The following is a 21,093-nucleotide window of genomic DNA, read 5'->3' on the forward strand; positions in this document are numbered from 1 at the left end:
TTATTATTAATAAAGGATAAGTACTTTTCTTCCGCTGCAAATCTCTGTTAAGCCTTGCGTAATCACGTGGCGGTAATACCCCTAAGTTACTCTCTAAATCACGTTTTATAATAATTATTATTGGGTAGAAATTTGGGGGTGTTACAAGCTGCCAGTATTAACTAGCACCCGGTCTTCAGGTTAGCTATTTTCATGATGAACACCTTAGGGTCATTATTAGGGGCCTTAATCTCGCCTCGGTCTGCTTCGTAGATCGTCACTTCCGGGAAGGGCTCGTCCTTCACCCCCTCAGCGTGCATCACATTCCCCAATTTCCAAGCGTCCTGCTTGATTCCCTTCATGGTAGGGCCGCCTGTGGCAAAGCCACCTGATATGATGGCCACAAAACTAGAGTGAGTGCTATTTCCATCATCTTCCTTGTCATTTTGCTTTTTCTTCTCGGATTTGTTGTCTGTCCGAGTGTACGTAAATTTTAACTTCAAGACGTACAAATTCAACATGCCCTTCTCGGCCAGTTTATCCAGCAATCTTTTCAAATTGGTGTGTTCCTAGGAATGATAACACTCAAGTCACCCGAAGCAATTGAAACACCAAGTGATAAAGGAGTAACATCCACAAGCACTACATTAGTCGTGCTACTTGTAGACACCCAAATGTGCTCCCCAAAACCAAACCCAGTGATGAATAGCTTTTGCGTCGAATGATAATCGAACGAGGTGAAAGTATGAAAAGTCAAGTGTTGCGGTTGGTTTTTATTAAAAATTCTTTTTTTCTATTTTCGAAAAATAACTCTATTTTATGAAAACAGCCAATCCAGTTTAGTTTGGTCCATGACAAGGGTCCAATAATAGTGTAGTTGGATGGGGCTTGCAAAGAGCTTTCCAACAATATATTATAAGCCCAATTCCGATGAATAATGAAGAAGTTATGGCCAAAATACTAAACTGGGCCCAGTTTGATCTTTACGTGCGGCCCAATGATCTAGGGGAGGGCCCGATGCTAATTATTATTCCTAAAGTTATTAGAATTAATTATAGTCTTCTAGAATTATCTAGAGGGTTCTTTTTAGTCCTAATAAGATTAGAATTAATAATTATATTTTGATAAGTTTTATTTGGAATAAAATATTATTTTATGAAAAATACGATTTTAATTTTCATACGGACTTTACAAATCAATTTTGATTGATAAGTGGACTCCGTGTTTGAAAGCGCGTAGGAATCCAGGCTGTCACCACATGACAGAGCTTGTCGCCTAGCGACAAGGTCGGTTTTGCAGTGACAGAGTGGAGTTTTATTCCTTATCAAATTCTACTTATTTCCGGACTGTTTTCTTATAAATAGGGTCCTGAGCCTCCGTTTTTATTCATTCACAATCTACTATCAATTCTAATCATCAATATTCTCTCTATGCTCTCATCTCTCTCTAGCTTTTCATAAACAAAATTCCGCATACACGAGATCTAGACACACCTAGCCAAGTTCGAAGTTGCTTTCGCCCTAGACGTGAAAGGTTATAATTTCTGAAGGTTTGGTCCCTAATATCTCTTTTAATTTTAATTTAATTGTTTGATTTTGTATTTTCCTTGAAGTTACTAACGCGTGTATTTTGTTATTAGAAAGAGGTACGAGGCATCAAAGTATGTAATCTTATTGCTCTATTCTTGTAGAAAGCGTGTTTAAATTTGTTTAATTCCTAGCATCATGTTAGGATGTTATTATTGCTTTCTAGTATCATGTTTAGGGTGCCTTTTACTCTTTTCTAATATCATGTTAGTATCATGTTAGGTCTAAAGCTTTGATCTTTATTGCTTAGTGACATGCTAGGGTTTGTTATTAATCTTGTTAGTATCATGCCTAGGATCTTGGCATTATTATGCTTTAGCATTAACATGATTATAATTGTTATGATTATTGTGATTATTATGTTGCTTGATGCTTATTTATTGTTATTGCTTGATCACACCTTTTATGCATGTTTAAAGGGAATTTGTACTTGTAATCACGCTTAATAAGATAATTAATAATCTTGTTTAGGCTAATATGATTATAATTCAAGTGATCGCCAATAATAGTTTTGCTTGTGCATTAATATTCAACCAACATAGATAAACAGATTTAGGGTTAACCTATTGATTGCATGCTAGTCAGAAAGCGCACATGAATACGAGAAGAATAAAGTAGAGGCCTATTATTAGGGCAAGTTCAATCTCTTTTAGGTTGGATTTGTACCTTCATCCCCGAACCCTATTTGGTTCAAGACCTTTTGGAGTTGACGATCTCATGGATCGTTAAGGGGTGTAATCTTCACCTTGTGAACGGTTTACAGGTTCCTAAAACTTGTTGGCGACTCTTTTGCTCTAGCTTCCTTCCCTTTGGACGCCACCATGCTTAAGTGTATGATCACAGTGGGGTTCAAGCTTGGGGTTAATGCTTGAAATATTCCCTACACTACTATTATCCATGCCAGCCAAGACAGCAGAATGAAAAGCAGCACCGTACGCAACAGCCTTGTTTGGATGAATGCCTTTGCACAACTCCTTACCATGAAAAAAATTCTGTAACAACTCTTGAACCATCGAAATTTGAGTTAATCCTCCAACAAGGACCACATCATCTAACGAGACCCTTCTTAAGCTTGGCATCCTTCAAGCACTTATTGCTCAACATTCATGATAATATTAGCGAACATGGTATCACATAACACCATCAAATAACAAAGAGCTAGTTCTAGTATGTTTTGGACGTCTTTGTCTCAATCTAAAAGACCTGGTATGGTTGTATTACGATATATTACAATGGTGGTCGAGAAAGATGAAGATACATGGTACTATTACAAAGATAAAGATACTATCAGGAATTAGTATTATAGAAAAGATACCAACACATAAAAAACAATTGAGAATCATGTAAAAACCCACATTAATACTTAAACAATGCGTTGATGAATAAGCAGAGAAGTACAAACCCACGTTAATACTTAAACAATGAGTTGATGAATAAGCAGAGAAGTACAAACCCATGTTAATACTTCTTCTCCTCAGCCAAGGATCACCCTGATACACTGCTAAGGTACAAACCCACGTTAATACTTCTTGTCCTCAGCCAAGTATCACCCTGATACACTGCCAATCTTAGAAAATTCAAGCACACATCCACCCTCTAAATTAAGAGAAAAGTGTACAACTTGTCAAAACAACTTCCAGAACTACTACACTTTGAGTAGATACGTTGACAGAATCCTAGGGTGGAGATTTTTTAAGACGATGCCCCTGATGAGCTTGACATTGCTATATATTTTCTCCATCCTTAGCTGCATCAGATGATGATGCTTGCCAAGGATGCTTGTTGATGATGTTGCTGATGCTTGTTGAGGATGTTTCTGCTCAGATCTCACCCTCGTACACACAAATCTCTACATTAGGTTGGTCATCGTCGTAAGTGGAAAATTCTTGCACCATCGTTGCAGGGATTGGTGTGTTCCTAGGAATGATAAAACTTAAGTCACCCGAAGCAATTGAAACACCAAGTGATAAAGGAGTAACATACACAAGCACTTCATTAGTCGTGCTACTATTATCCATGCCAGCCAAGATAGCAGAATGAAAAGCAGCACCATACGCAACAGCCTTGTCTAGATGAATGCCTCTACACAGCTCCTTACCATGAAAAAAATCCTACAACAACTCTTGTACCATCGAAATTCGAGTTAATCCTCCAACAAGGACCACATCATCAATATCATGACACCCTTCTTAAGCTTGGTATCCTTCAAGCACTTATTGCTCAACATTCATGATGATATTGGCGAACATGGTATCACATAACACCAGAAAATAACAAAGAGCTAGTTCTAGTATGTCTTGTACCTCTTTGTCTCAATCTGAAAGATCTGGTATGGTTGTATTACGAGAGATTACAATGGTGGTCGAGAAAGATAAAGATACATGGTACTATTACAAAGATAAAGATACTATCAGAAATTAGTATTATAGAAAAGATACTAACACATAAAAACAATTGAGAATCATGTAAAAACCTACGTTAATACTTAAACAATGAGGTGATGAATAAGCAAAGAGGTACAAACCCACGTTAATACTTCTTCTCCTCAGCCAAGTATCATCCTGATATACTGCCAAGGTACAAACCCACGTTAATACTTCTTGTCCTCAACCAAGTATCACCCTAATACACTGCCAATCTTAGAAACCTAGGGTGGTTTTGGTGAACAAGGGTTGTTTATCTAATCTAGGGTGGTGGGGTAACCTAGGTGTAACATAATATTGATATTCAATACTTTATAATAAAATGAAAGAAGAGACCAAAGATAGTGTTGGAGGAGTTGATAGTAATTTGGCTCTTAGCAACATTGCCAACGAGGCAGTCAGATTCTGTGAAGGCAACATACGGCACTGTACGTTTTCGTTAGTCGTTGGTGATGATCTCGACGGCGCCAAAGATTAAAATAAAATATTATGTTGACATTAAAACCCTAAACAAAAGGAAAACGAAGGAAAGAAAGGCAAACCAAACATGGTGTTGGTAGGGTTGGTTCCAGCTTCGTTGGTGGCAGCTTCGCCAATGAGACGCTGTGTTTCGTTGAAGGCAACCCAAGATGGCTTCGTACAGTTTCTAATGTCGTTGGTGATAATCTTGACACGGTCATGCTACGGTTTCCATGTCCCCACGCACGTTTAGGTTGTCCCCAGATCAATTCTTATCGCCGACCATTTTTTCTCATTTGTATTATTCGTCATTTTCCCAAATTCAGAAAATGATAGAGATATAGTGTTGGTATCATCATCTTTTCATGGTATCTATAACCAAGACTATCTTCTCAAATACGCTTCAACTTCTCCTGAACTCAATTGCATTACAATTAAGTTGAAGTAAAAATTTTAAATTTTAATATTCAATACTTGATTAATTTTTTTGGTTTACAACAGTAAACATATAAAACCCTAAACAAAAGGAAAAGGAAGCAAATAAAGGCAAACCAAAGATGGTGTTGGTAGGATTGGTTCCAGCTTGGTTGGTGCCAGCTTCACCGATAAGACGTTGTGTTTCGTTGAGGCAACCCAAGATGGCGTCGTACAGTTTCCAACGTCATTGGTGATAATCTCGACACGGTCATGCTACGGTTTCCATGTCCCCACGCATGTGTAGGTTGTCCCCTTGATAAGGACGGAATCCTAACTATGACAGCTGAGGAAAAAAGCACTTGAAATAAAAATAAACTAACCATTACCAATCACACTTTAAAGTTATCAAAAGAAGAAATTGATAAGATGGTGGAAGAGGGACATGGCAACCGCAGTACGACCGTGTCGAGATTATCACCAACGACGTTGGAAATCGTATGACGCCGTCTTGAGTTGCCTTCAACAAAACGCAATGTCTCATCGGCGAAGCTGCCACCAACCAAGCCGGAATCAACCTTACCAACACCATCTTTGGTTTTCCTTTCTTTCCTTCCTTTTCCTAACCTTAATCCCCAAAGGTGGGACACTCGAGAGATGAGGGTTAGAGAGGCCATGAGCAAAATTCAACAAAGTTCGACCAAAATTCAACAAAGTTCAAGAAAAAAAATTCATGCAAAGATAGGGTTTTAAGGTTTAGGGTTTCAAGCATAATTCAAGATCAAAATTCGTGTAAACATAAAGCATTAGTTATCATCCACAACCACACCCTCTCTCCCAACCCAAAAGAAAGGGGAAAAAACAATTACTCTTTAAAAGAAACTTGCCAATGGGAAGTGCTTAAATATGAAGTAAATGTTCAAATAATGGAGGACTACAGCATTAGGTGTACCTCAAAGGTTCTCGAAAGTAGGTTTGCTACTTCATATTACCTGCGAAAAGTAGACATAAGATAGTATGCATTTGTTTGATTATATTACATATATAACATAGCTAAATGTTTGAGAGAATGTTGCAAACCTTTTGTACAAAGCTTTTATGTCTTTCCTGAGTAGGGGATTCTGCAAAAAAATGATAACAACAATCTTCCAAATCAATGGACTCGAGTGCTAAATCCTTCTTAGAGAATTCATCCCATTCAAACCACATCTTAGATATTAACTCTTTCTTGAGAAAAGTTGAATGGTCTTCCTCTTCATGAGAATCAGTTGCAACCAATCTATAAGTAAAAACCTTCTTCTATTGACCAGGTCTGAATGCTCGGCATATTACTTGCCAAGAAACAGAAGGGTTTAGATGAACATCGAGTATCAAGACACGTGATGCCCCGACAAGTGATATTCCTTCCCCACATGCCTTAATCGACCCAAAAAACACCCTAGATTTAGGTGAGTTGTTAAACTGTTCCATGGACCAATAACGGTGTTCTAGAGTTGAATCTCCTGTTATCATGAATATTTCCTTGTCGATGCTCCAACCCCTGTCGTGTACTGCTAATCTCTCTAAGAACTTCAAAGGCAGGAGATACTGGTTGAACACTAACAACTTCTCTTTCTCAATTTCACATAAACGTAACAAGTTGAGGAAGAACATGGCTTTCACCCCGTCTTTAAGATTCATCCTCTTGATCATTTGATCCATATGATCATTACTCGTAATCTTACCATCATGCTTGCTTTCCTTATTGTTTCCCAAAAACTGCTTCAGCACGGGATGCACGGATATTGCACTACCCAAAGAGCTACATTTGAACTTTCCTTCCTTCAATTTCTTCATCTCATCGACTTCATCCTTTTGCTTAGGGCTAAGATGGAGCAAGACCATGAAGTCTACAAGCCCCGGTAACTCATCAAAAAAATCCCCTTTATAGTAGTGATGAGCATGACTTGTCATCTCACGCAAATCTTTTATGATCCCTATTTTCCTTTGTTTGTTTTCATCGTTAATCAGTGTATTCTCAACTAATTCATAAAAAGCAGCATCCCCTGCCCTTGTCAACTGTTTTCTGACCCTAGAAATCTCAACTTTGCTCATGATACGCGAAAATATTACACAATTACGCTCTGACTTAAGAAACTTAGGCTGAACAAGGTTCAAAATGTTAAGGACTTCTTTGACATGATTTTGGTAAAGGGTGCTTGAAAGTACAACTTTTCTTGGCGTCTGAACTTGGGTTAGTGAGTACAGCATGTCGGTGTATTTATTCCTTGGCGTATATCCCTCATCCAATATCAGGACTGTCGGAGCTCTTACTAAAATCTCTTTACATGCTGCCTGTTCTTTGCTAGTAACATCACCAGTCACAATGGAAGAGAACTGTTTATACCCTAGAAAAAGAATGCTCTTTTGCTCAGCCCACTACCTTAAAACAATCAGCTGTTGTGAACAACTCGATGCTTTCGTTGAGTAAAAATCATGCAGGGGAATTTCATCAAGTTGCCACCTCTGAAATTCGTTCTTCCATGTGCCTAAGATTCCTTTGGGGAGGACTACTAATGGCCTGGTAGAAAGATACTTAGCAAGATATCTTTGCATGAAACATATGATCATGAATGTTTTTCCCGAGCCAGGGGCATGGGCCAAAATGCAACCTTGTGGTTTCTCGGATACCAAGTGCCTGAGCAGAAATAAAGCCTTCCATGTGGTGATGTTTCATCTGTTTTATGTGCTTTGCATGAGCTAAAACTTCAGTTACGCCTTCATTCATGCCCAATAGCTTACACCAATCAGGAAGAGCGTCATTTGGAATGTTTTCTTTGATATATTGAGGTTCATTTGGTGATAAGAATTTTTCCTTGCTCGCTGTATAAAGAAGAATAGTTGGATCGGTAGTAATAATATGCCAAAAAAAATGTGTCCAAACTGACGGATCTGATGCACAAGATATGGTATTTCGCTGAAGAATAATTCTATTGTGAAAAGACACAGGTGTTCAAGAACATATAGCTTTGACTTTCAATGTAAAGGAATCAGATTAACTTGTTGGAAATATAGGATATATCAAGGATACAAGGAAAATCTATAAGGAAAAAAAACACCTAATGTAGATAGAAATGGTATGTGAAGTCATGGAAACTAGGCCACTGCCTTAAAAACGAGATTCGGCTTGTCCGAGGTACAAAACGTTACGGCCGATTCATTTCCCAAGTTAACATCACTCCCACACACTCATGTACTTGAGTGCAAGGGATTAGAGTCACACAAACTCTTGCTCAAGAGGAGGATAATGTGAGTTGATGATGGTTGATCTCTATAAATATTGACAAGCACACATTTGTATATAGAAAAGTTACAAGCACCATAACACCATAATAATAATTTGTCAGTTACAACTTTATTTGTAACGATCAATATTAATGTGACATTAATCCTCCATAACCTTCATCATTAAGAAGCTCGTCAATAGGAGGAATTATGTTTATAACAACTCATCACAATCAAAAGAGAATCTCAAGGAAAAGAAATCAATACCTAGTCACCAACATAGACCCGAAATGACACGTGTCACACATCTCTTATCTTCCCGTTTTAAATGCCACGTTTCACACTTTGCTTCAATGCCTTTTTCATTACTTAATTCTTCACTCCTTAATTACTCCCTAACTACACAGTTTGCTTTATACTTAATTGGTTAAAAATAAAACAAAGAAAAAAGTCATCTTGAAATTTTTATTATATATTATTATATGTCTATAACAATAGAGAAAAATGATGATATGATAAGAAATAAAAAATGAACAGGCAAAATATGTTGGGGGTATACCAAATTTACATATGAAGAACTTGTTAATATTTTATATAAATAAATAAATAAGATCAATTGATGATATTATTTTTTATAATTGTGATTAGATTGAACGTTGTAACTAATACTCCATATAAGAAAAGAAAGGGTTTGTTGATAATAATAATATTTGTTGTTTGAGTGGGTAGACATAAGAGCAAGAGATCGATAAGAAGAAGTTACTTTAAAATGTTACATGTCATACATGATTATATTCTATGAGATGGAACAATGAGAAGCTATCATTTTTTGTATTCCTTTTAAAACCCTATAAGTGCGAAGTAGTACATAATAGACGACGCAACTCTCTTTTTTACTTTTCTTTTTCTTAATATTACTATGGTAATACGATGTTTTGGTCTCCCTTTATAATGAATTAAGTAACCTAACCAAATAAAATAATTATAACTAATTATAAGCATTAAAGAACCAATTAGTCCTATGACACACAAACTTCTAGTAATAATATAACCATTTAAGTAATTTATGGTTACATATTATTACGGTTAACTTAAGTTAGATTAATTGAGTATTTTTAATGCTTTATGGAGTATGAACACATGTGGCATTAAACTTATGATAGAAAGTTGATTAGGTGGCGGCAATTGTAAAATCCTAAGTGTCATCATTATGTGAAAACTCATGGTTTCAAATTTTAGCTGATCCCTTACATAATTGGTAAGTTCTTCTCCCAAATCATCATCATCCATCATCATCATCATCATACATCATACATCATACATCATCCATCATCATCATCATACATCATCATCATCATCCGCATCCGCATCAGCATCAGCATCAACATCAGCATCTTCATCCGCATCAGCATTAGAGCAGTAGCTCCACAATAGTAGCCCACTTTGATAGTCCCAACTGCTTTAAAAAAAATTAGCAAATTAGCCCAGTAATTAAAGCAATTTAGCAAAGTAAAAAAAAGCCACATAAGATCAGTCACATTAAAGCAAATTAGCCCAGTAATTAAAGCAAACTAGTCTTTTAGCCCGTTCTACGCACGAGCTTGCATCTATTTTTGTGTTTTACTCCTAGTATATAAATTTTAAGCAAGAGTTTGAGAATCATATGGTTAAGAGTTACTTTAAAATATTATAGGCTTAATATAATGTAAACTAATTTAACATTTTGTCGTAAAACTTAAGAAAAATAAACTACTTTATTGTTCATGAATAATCTATTTTAAGAGCATCACACACCCTTGCAATCTCAAACATCTAGCTGGTAATTAACTTGCCTTACAAAATTCTCTGCAAATTTAGCTAACATTCTATTCATGAATAATGCCAAATTTCATATTATGTAGCTTAAAGGTTGAAAGCTCAACATTTCAACAATCACACATCATGCAAGCATGACTCGGTGCGTGGGTTCCATTGGTGGCCATGTTTGGTATCTTGGAGTTGCTAAGCCGTCAATAGTGGACTTATACATCCCCTTTTGTGAAAGAAGTGGCTGATTCATGTGCAAATGCAGTTGAATCGACCAAAAAAATTGCTAAGTTACCTTACGGCCATATATATGTACCTAATCTTGAAGAAGTGCAGATCTTCAAAGCTACATGCTCTAAGTTTTATAAGTCTAATGTTGGAACATGACATTCTAAATTCTTATTTGTCCCAAACGCAATGGATTTTTACAACTTAGAACATAAGTAAATACCAACATGAGTTCCTATTTCCTTTCAATATTTACTAACATTTTAGATCAACACAATGGTTATTTCTCAAAATATTTAAGTTTTCTTCAAATCACAGCACAATACAAGCTTAACTAATCTTAAAAAAAAAAAAAAAAAAAAAAAAAAAAAAAAAAAAAAAAAACATGTCACATAAGAATTTCAACAAACATGTCGTATACATATGAAAAACCAACCTAAATTCTGAAAGAACTAATTCATTCAGTCTTAAAAAATAATTCATTTACAAACCCTTATTACTCCAAACAATCTACAACCAATTCAGAGTTAGTTCACACCAAATAAAATTTTGGACTAAGAAAATATTTTTTGAAGAAATCGACCATATATCTGAATAAAAAATTACACAGCGTACCAGTACCCAACGACAAAAGTTCAAAAGAATGAATTCAAGGCAAATTATAGATATGCAACAGAGTATAGAAAACAAAAGTGAATGATGATTGGATATGAATGAAAAATTCAAAGATGAAAATGGAGAAACATGGCAAATTTTACAGGGGACAGTTTGTAGGGGGCAATTTAAAGTGCGGTTGAGCAGTCACATACCTGTCACCTCCTTTTTCTTGTTTTTTTATTGTTAGCATTGACATGGTTTGTAGGATATGTATATATTAGGGGTCGCATTCTTCCCTTCTTCGAAGATTGGCAGGAGAAGCTAATGAAGCTAAACAACAGGTTCTCTTACTTCCCTTCTTCCAAGATTGGCTGGCGTTTTCTTGGCAGGAGTTTTCTGGTGATGGTGGTGGTGTTAGTGGTGGTGGTGATGGGGGTGATGGTGGTGGTAGTGGTGATGGTAATGGTGGTGTTGGTGTTGGTGGTGGTGGTAGTGGTAGTGGTAGTGGTGAGTTATTTTCGGGGTTTGGGTTGGTTGATGAGTTTGGTAGTGGTAGTGGTGAGTTATTTTCGGGGTTTGGGTTGGTTGATGAGTTTGGTAGTGGTAGTTTGGTTGGTGAGTTTTGGCGGAGTAGAGTTCGAGGGTAAGGATGGGGGTAAGAAAGTTTCCCTTCACACTTACGGTTGTACCGTGATTGGAGTTCAGTTTTATAGTGTTTCTTGAAATCTTGAGGCTCGTTGCCACTGTTTTCTTTCATCTTGATTAGTTTGAGATGATTCCCCATAGCAAGAAGGGCCGCTCGCCTGTTCAAGTAATCATCGAACTCCTGAAACTGTTTAGCGAAAAGTTGTGGTGCATGATTCACCACAAAGTTGAAGCAAAACAGTGGAGCCATGATAGTCTTGTAGTGGAGATGTTCAACTAACTCCAACCTCAACATCTCTGGGGCATATGGTTGCCATACAATATCCTATTTAAGCAATATTCAAAACCCAAAATTATTACACTAACAAGTGAAGAAGTTTAAGCAAATTATAAAATACTCCAATCATATCACATCTTTCACACCCATAATTCTCTTGTTTTTTTAATCAATAATCTCTTACACATGAATGTTTTGTGTTTGAAATCAACTAGCCATTTGATCAAAACCCAATCCCACAAATTAACCAAACTGTCCAGGACATGCCCTGACAGCAACAACCCAACTAAGCCATAGAATCAGCCAAAGACAAAAAATAACATTTGCTTGAAACCATAGCGATTAACCAGCTAAACTACTTACAACATAACCAGATTAACAACAAAGAAAACTAAAAATCTAACTAGGAGAAACTGGGAGAACCCTAGGATCTACAACTAGCATTTGCCTGCCAGTTTCAGAACATCTGAGGGTAACTTTCAAAATCACTTCTCTCATCAGCAGGTCAGGAGATTTTGTGAGTTAAGTGTTGTGTTTTGTTGTGATCATATAGTTCATCTTCCTTGGTATATAATACTTATTTACCCTAAAAAAAAAAAGCACAAAATCAAAACCTAAAATTATTACACTAACAAGTGACAAAGTTAAATCCCATTACCTCATTAGTTTGGTGGTCGAAAACAATTTGCGACTTCCTGTCTATGCCCCTCTTGATATGGCAGACCCCACGCAGTGCATTTAATACTGGGCTCAGGAGAAGTGTTGGTGTACTCATTTCTAAACACTAATACCAAATGCCTCTTGGAGTTTAGGAATGCGATATAGAAAGAAGGCCTCGCAAAATAAATTAGTACAATAATTAGTCAAACAAATATAAATTAAAGAGGAGAATAAACTAAAGATAATATATATATATATATATATATAAACATAATTCAAGAGGAGAAAATTACCACAATGATCGAAGTGAATCCCTTAACGTTATTCAAATCCTTTATTTTGTAATTCTTCATGCCGTAATCGAGATTAACAAAAGTGTTCTCCCCATGCATAGTTGTTCACCTTCTTAAAGTCCTCTACAAACTGGACGTATGAACTCACGTGTGGCCATCATGGGAGGGGATGATGATGCAATGTATAATATTTAATAGGACCGCAATTAACCTTTTCTCTCTCGCGCATGCATTAACATTTGCAATTATGTCCAACTTAGATAAAGGAAAAGCTGAATTACCAGCTATGCCAAGTGAGTTTACGATCTCATCCCTGAAAACTCGACGAAAGGCCTGGGGTCACGGCTATCATCAGGGATCACTGGCTTGCCAATTATAGGCAAGCGAGTCAGATAGAGGATATCCTCTAAAGTAGGGTTCATTATGATATCGTTGTGAAAAACGAACCCATAGGCATCAACCGGATTGTAACACCCCAATAATTCTCTCTTAAAAACCTGTGAGAAACCGTATATAACCTGAACAATTTCAAGAGAATTATTGGCGTGCTACCGCCACGTGTTCAAACGTTAAGGCTATCTCAGAAATTAGCAGCGGAAAACCAAAACAGTTTTAAATAAACCTCAAAACAAAGGAATTAAATCAAAATAAGTATTACAAGTTGGAACCATTAAGGCCCTTATTTAAAACCCAATAAAAGTAGTAAGTGATTAAATTCAGTGTTCAAATAAATTCAAACCCAAAGGAATTAGTGTCAAATAAAATCGAATTAAAATAAATTCAAACTTGCCAAAGAAATAAAATGCAAACAACCAACTCTCTACTCAAGATCCCACAACCCTGATGAATGCTGCATGTGTAAGAACCTGTGGTTATTCTGCTCCCCAATATTACAAGTGTAAAAATTGGATCGTTACAGGGTCATTGAAAGGCGAAGGCCATGACCAAAGAAAGACACACACAAAAGCACGCAGTCAGCAAAGCTGAGCACATACAAGCTGCGAAATCAAATTAAGAAAATACCTAACATGCTACTAATAATCAAGCACAAGCATCATTAAATATAGACTCAATTCATGACTCGGCTATTAAATTTATTAAGACCTCACTAATGGATACTGACTGACTCATTTAATTAGTTCATTGGATTTAGCAATAGACAAGGTTGTCCAACCCATGTTCCATTTGGAACATCAATAAAGAAAAACCCCATGCCTCCTTTCGGAAACATCAATAAACATCCAACGACCACGGGCGCGACTCCGTGACCGTAGTTAGTATGAGATCTCACCTAACTCCTAGTTTTAGAAAAATAATATTTGAAAGAGGAGACTCGTAGATCAGACGGCCTCAATAAAAGTACACGGCTAATACCCCATGTACCCCAACCCCTGATTGTCATTACTCTAGATGTGCACCATTCCAGAGTTTTATTGCTCATCCATCTTACACTTTACGTGATTTACAGGTTTAGACTTGGTGATGACTCATATACATTTCAATACAAACATCCCAAACAATTCAATCAGACATGGCAAATTCTCAATTTAGATTCTTGATTTATTAGTGATAAACAACATTTATTAATTATTCCATTACTACCTCGGTGTATAAACACCTTGAGTGCATAAGGCACCCCAAATCCTTAACCTCATCTTACAAGACTTGAATCTCTCCTTTACTCATCCTGTTTACATAATCATGAATGAGTAATAATTTGATCTTTACACCAATCACATACCTTTGCCTTTAAGCGCACCTTGCATAATTAAAGCACACATAATACTTGCATTATAAACTAGTGCACATCATTTGAAATTCACAATGTATAACCAGACAATTTAACCCAGTCAATCTTATACATGATACTAAGTTCTCAATCCGTTCTTAAACATGCACCTACAAGCAAGGTTTCGTAACTTGTACGTACCTTGAGTAAACAATTCGATTAGCCACTTTAAAACTAGAAGTTGCCTTCTACAAAGTCCCCTCCTAAACCAAACAATTAGAAATAAATCAATACCAAAGCAATTAAAATTACAGCAACTTTAAAGTGGGTAAATAAATCTGGAAATTTGTTTTAAGTATATAAAATAACCCCATAAGCATAATTACTTGAAATAGTCATTATATAGCAAGTTAGTGTGTTAAAAACCCAAAAATATATCAATTCAATGCAATTAGAGGCTTCAAAATAAAAGGTATGAAATCTGAAAATTATTTTTAAAGTTAGAATATAAAGTTCAAAGCTTTTTCAATCAAAATACTCACCATAATTATTTTATAGGTTTAGAAGCATAAAAAAAACTTCGTTAAAAATAAAAAAAAACTGCCCGAAAATCATATTTAGAGGCTGAATTTGGCCACTAGAGGGTGGTGCTCATTACCAAAGGTAGTGAGTCTTTCTTAAAACGTTGTTTCCACATGGAAAACATTACTTTTTTTTATCAAAATCAGATGAGTTCAGAACCTGATCGGGATTAAAACGGGATTAATATTAACGAACGGAAATCTAAAAATTAAAACACGAATTTACGTGTTCAAAATAATCTGGAATTAAGTTAATCTAATCATTAGTTATAATCACCAAAATTTCAAAACATCATTACTATAAAAGCACTAAATCAATTGTTCATAAAAACCCTAAAATCATGATTTTCAATAATTAAAAACCCTAGGTTATAAAATTTACAAAATCTGAAAATTATGACATTTATAAAATCTGAAATTATAAATTTTAATCATCAAAATACAATTTGATACTAATTAAATTAATTTCAAACAATAAAATCAAAACCACAAATTAATAAAATAAAGGAGAAAGAAAATAAGACTAACCTTTTTGTGTGGGAAATTTTTGGGGATTCATGGAGTATTTATAGATTAGGGAGTGTAGGGTTAAATTTGGGCTTATAAAAATGTGGGCTTAAGTTATGGGATATGGCTTAAGTTATGGGTTTTGGAATGGGTTATTCCAATAAGAGTATGTAGGAATAATTTACATTACCCAATAATTAATAAACGTTTGGTCCAAAATATATTTTACTTTTATAAAACCTTATACTTAAAATACTATAACCCTTTAAAATATTTAATTAAAATACTTGAGCTCTTAACAATACATTTTATTAATACTTAAATACTTTATAAAAAGTACATAAAAATACGGGGCATTACACGGATCATGTATGACACTATAGTGGCCCAACACCACTTCAATCAAATCAGTTACAGAATTTAAATCTTTCTCATCAATTCCTTCGGCAATCTTTAATAGCCGAAGAAGATAACTACCATCCTCGTTAGACTCTATAGCTCCATTAATGATCTCTTTGATATCGTCTTTATAATTCTTGTAAGTCTTACAAAGAGTGGGAATTTTATTACCAACCCTCAACATTTTCTACAATAAAAACAATTATCTACAATTAGATTCACAACTGCCATAATACTTTGCATAAACTAGCTAGTATAATACACATGTATTGTATTCAAAATTAAACCAATTTAACATATGAAACATACATACAAATTAAACCAAAACAAATGAAACAAACAAATAAACATTTAAACAAACTGACAAACATGAACGTGAGAAGAACAATTTGCTTGATTATTGTATTATTAATGTCTTAATAGAATATTGTGATTTGCCTAATCAAATAAAATTTACACTGTCCTTGCTTAAGAGCCTTGATTAACAAAGCTAAATAAAACCAAGCTAAATAATGCCAATAAACACACAGTTACTCAAAATTAACCCAATAATAACAAAGATTTAATAAATTTATAAAATAACATAAATAAATAAAGTCTGGCAACACAGGAGAAGACCGACGAACCGGTTGAAGAAGGGAAGCAGGCTTTATAGATCGCGAAATTGGCGTTGTTGAAGACGAAGAGGTTGGAGACGAATGAGGAGCCACAATAACTGGACTGGGCTATTGATACCAAATGAATTTGAATTGAGAATCGGTGATCTCATTTATGGATTGGGCCATAATAAAATAGATAAATGAAATTGGCCCTGATCATTTTTTTTTATATAGTTTAAGTCAAACCTCTGTGGTTCATGCTCGGGAGTCCTTTAACTGTCATTAAGATTTCCTTTTTATTTCTTAGGGCTCCAACGAAAGGTAAAAAAACCTTGACAATGACGATTAAATTCATAAGGCCCATATCCTTCTTAGCTTGGAAACCATAGAGTTGGCTCTTTCCTCCGGGGTAAAACAATTCCCACCTGTTTATTTTCAAGAAGTTCTTCATGTCCCTTGTCCTATGAAGTGCTTGTGCAGCCGCTCAGAAATCCGTAATAAGTTCAGTTCAATTCAATTCAGTTCATGAGAACCCATATCTTCTCAATGAAGCTAAAACCCATATCTTCTCAAAGAAGCTAAAACCCATATCTTCTTAGTAACTTGGATATTTTGAACTTGGATATTTTTTAGTAAAAACATTTCATACTATCTTCACTCCACTTCCAATTTTTACAGCTGATCAAGTTGCTCTACTTCTCTGATTCTATACCTTCATTGATGTGTAAAGGATAATGATCCCTTGATTTATTCCTTAATTTACTCTTTAGGTTGATGGTCAAAGATATCCCTTATTCTTAGTTAATGTACCTAGACAAGTACTCTAATGTGTCTAGTCGTATTATATTGCATACTTATGTACTATATATACTCATGGAATTACATCAATATAATTAAGCTTTCCAACATTCTCTTTCTCATAACCTTTCTCATAACTCTATCATGGTATCATGAGCTTTTGATCCATCTTTTCTTGCTTCCGCTACTACCATGGTTACACTATCAAAACCCTTTGCCGACGCCGACAAATGATGGTGACCATATCAAACTTCCTTCCTGGAAAGCTTCAAACCAAAATCACACTTCGCTCAACTCTTTTGACACCCCGTATTTTGTATACCAAGAGATGTCAATTATCAATTTTTTTTTTCTCCAAACCCCTTCCGGAGAAACAATCCCTTTTCGGCATCCCGTAGTTTACCTACCAAGTGTTGCCAAACATGAAATTCTTTTTCCAAAATCATTATGGAGAAACATCACATTCTTTCCGTTCTAAACCACCATCAACACCATCATATTTTTTTTTCTATCTCGCCTTCAATAGTTATGAAGGAAACCCTATATTTTTATTCTTCTCCCATATGTTGCAAGCACATGCTAGCAACAAAAAAAAAAAAAAAAAAAAAAAAAAAAAAAAAAAAAAAAAACTACTTCTAATACTCCCCTCTCTCCAAACCCTCCCGGAGAATCACAATGCGATGCAACCCTTCTCACATCACCTACACTTCACTTCCTAACAAGATTTGCGAATTATAATCAAGATCGGCCTCTCATTCTGGACGTCCATCTTGCGGGGGCGTGTAAAGGATAATGATCCCTTGATTTATTCCTTAATTTACTCTTTAGGTTGATGGTCAAAGATATCCCTTATTCTTAGTTAATGTACCTAGACAAGTACTCTAATGTGTCTAGTCGTATTATATTGCATACTTATGTACTATATATACTCATGGAATTACATCAATATAATTAAGCTTTCCAACATTCTCTTTCTCATAACCTTTCTCATAACTCTATCATGATGGCGTTCTACTCTTCTTAACAGAAACTAATTGCAGCTATTTTTATTCTGGTTAGTGTTTACATATTTATGTTACTTTTTTTCCGATTATTTTACTAATTGCATAATTTAATTATTGTATATGAATAATGATTATAAACTAATTGGTAATTATTTGATTTCTAGCCCAAAACAATTTATTTTTTTTTTGGAAAAAAAAAAACCCTAACTTCTCTCTTAGATGATAATTTGGTGAATTTAAAGCATTCATTTGCCTCACTTTTTTTTTTTAATTTTATTATTATTATAATTAATTTACAATTTGAGTTCAAGCTAAACTATTTTGTGTTCTCCTTTGTTAATTACATGAATGGTATTATATTAAGGAGTAGATTTGTGATTTTTAGAATTTGTTGTGGTAATTTACTATTTTATCTGGAATTTTCATGTTTTAAGTTAATTATAAAAGTATTGATATTGTTTCAAAAAAAAATCCGTTTAAAGTATTAATATTAAGGTGTAGATTTGCCTTTATTATATACTTTGAATTTGTTGTGGTAATTTTACTAGTTTATATGGTATTTGCATGTCTTTAATTAATTATATAAATGATACTGTATTAATATAAGGAGTAGATTTGCAGTTCTTATCTAATCTGAATTTGTTGTGGTAATTTTATTAATTTATCTGGATTTTTCATGTCTCTAAGTTAATTATATATATGGCATTAATATTAAGGAGTACATTTGTGTATGTATTTATATAATCTGAATTTGTTGGGGGTAATTTAATAATTTATTTGGAATTTGACTGTCTCTAAAAATTTTGGTAGGGATTACAGAATTATTGGGGTCTGAGTAACTTAACTTGAGAATTGGAAGATTTAATTATTTGGCTATTTAGATAGAGATATGGATGATGAGGGAATAGACTGTATTGATCGAATATCTGAATTACCTGATTTCATTCTACACCATATTCACGTCAGGCCTTCCATTAACATAGCAGGATATATATATATATATATTCCTAGCATAATTCACGTCAGGTCTTCCATTATAAGCGCGCAATACACCCCTGCATATGTCGAACAGATGTTGGATGATCATGTGAGGCTCATAAGTCTTAAACCTTCTAGTCCAACCCTTGGGTATGGAGTTTAGAATTATACTGGTGACATAATGGTAATCATCCAAAAGCTTACTATATTGTTCTGGGGTATGGTTCATGGAAAGGTGACTTGGTATAAGGGTTATCTAATGGATACACCAATCCTAGGGGGTTCAGAACACTTCTGATTTCCCTTTCCCATTCTCAAAAGTTTGACAGTTTAAGAGTGGTGCTCAATTTAATAGGAGGATAAGAGGCGTCGTTACAATTCATCTACAATCAGAATAAAAGACAAAGTTCAATTAATTTATGTTTAAAATAAAGCACCTTTTACTGTAAACGGTAACTTTAAACACGAAATTCAATTAGTCCCATATAAATTAAGTGATTCCAAGATCCAATCTCTATGTAACTACTAAGTAGACGGAGGCCTTATCAATAATAGTTATATTTTAAAGGTGAATAAACTCTTTACTAATTACAACCTCTTGTAACTCTTGGTTGAATAATTAATCATCTTATGTTTAATTATTACCCTTTGCTTCAAGACACTTGTAATTAGGGGTGTGCAAAAGGGGACTGAGACCGGAAACCGGACCGGACTGGACCAATTGATTCCGGTCCACGATCCTTAAAAATATGTGATTACGATTTTCCGGTCCGGTTAGGTAAAAACCGGTCCGGATCGGAAACCTCGAAATTATGTTTATTTATTTATTTTTTTGGTTAAAAATATGAAATTTATGTTTGATTTTTCTAAAATCCCTAGAAATTTTTTTCCCAAAATATTAAAATATGTTGATTATAATTTTTTAGAAATTAGAATTTTAAAATTTAAAATATAAAAATAATCAAATAAGTTAAAAGCTGAAAAAACTGGTCTAACCGCTCCAAAACCGAACCGGACATGAAAAACCGGTCCAGACCGGAACCCGGACCGGTTGATTCCGGTCCATACTTTTTGCACCATTCCGGTCCGGTTTTGGACCGGTGCAAAGCCCTACTTATAATACCCCTCAAGATTCCTTAAAGGAATTTAATATACTGCCTGCTCTGATACCAAGTTGTCAAAGACCGATTTTCACACGATTGTATTATATTAATTAAACACGAATTAGGGGTAAGCTTGAGTAGTTTGATTGATGATTAAAAGTCAAAGGAATACAAGATAACAATAGCTTGAGGCTATTACTCTCTAAGTAGCTTTAGGCCACAACTCTCATGAGAATTCTACACAATTTCTGGATGAAACGGCTACTACTAACTAGTTTACCATTTATACTCAAGCACTAACATACCCTAAAACTAATACTAGTTGACTTACAAGGCTTAGGGAACATCACCCTTTTTGCCATGGTTACAAAAGTGGTGTCTCATCCTTTTCAAGCTTGTCTCTTTCCCAATTTGGCTTCCTTGACAATTGCTACTGCATCTCTTGCTCCTCTATTTCTGTTGCTTGCTCCTGCTGGTTACCGTTGAATTTGATTTGCTTGTGCTCTTGACCCAACTCACGAGTTTGACCCTTCTTGGACCTTCGGTGATAAACCTTAATGGGCTGGCCCAACTTTGGGTCTATCACATCTGGTATCACCGCTGAAGATTGTAAGGAAAGAACCAGATTTTTCGAGGCAAAATTCCGTGACTATAAGGTGGTATTAAGACATGATAGGGCTTTGGTGATGAGTTTGTGTCTAGTGTTGTTTGTGTCTACATCTATTACCCTTCCCCCAAAATTGTTACTAATTCTGTTGCTGAAG

At 35.1% G+C, this 21,093-nt stretch overlaps 1 pseudogene; it reads right to left on the reverse strand.

Annotated features, from left to right (window-relative positions):
- Window positions 1-3,385: 3,385 nt before the first annotated feature.
- Window positions 3,386-16,031, reverse strand: LOC145565062 (protein CHROMATIN REMODELING 35-like; annotated as a pseudogene).
- Window positions 16,032-21,093: the final 5,062 nt, after the last annotated feature.

The sequence above is a fragment of the Chenopodium album genome, chromosome 10, assembly GCF_948465745.1.
Source record: "Chenopodium album chromosome 10, dcCheAlbu1.1, whole genome shotgun sequence".
In the NCBI taxonomy this organism is placed as follows: Eukaryota; Viridiplantae; Streptophyta; class Magnoliopsida; order Caryophyllales; family Amaranthaceae; genus Chenopodium; species Chenopodium album.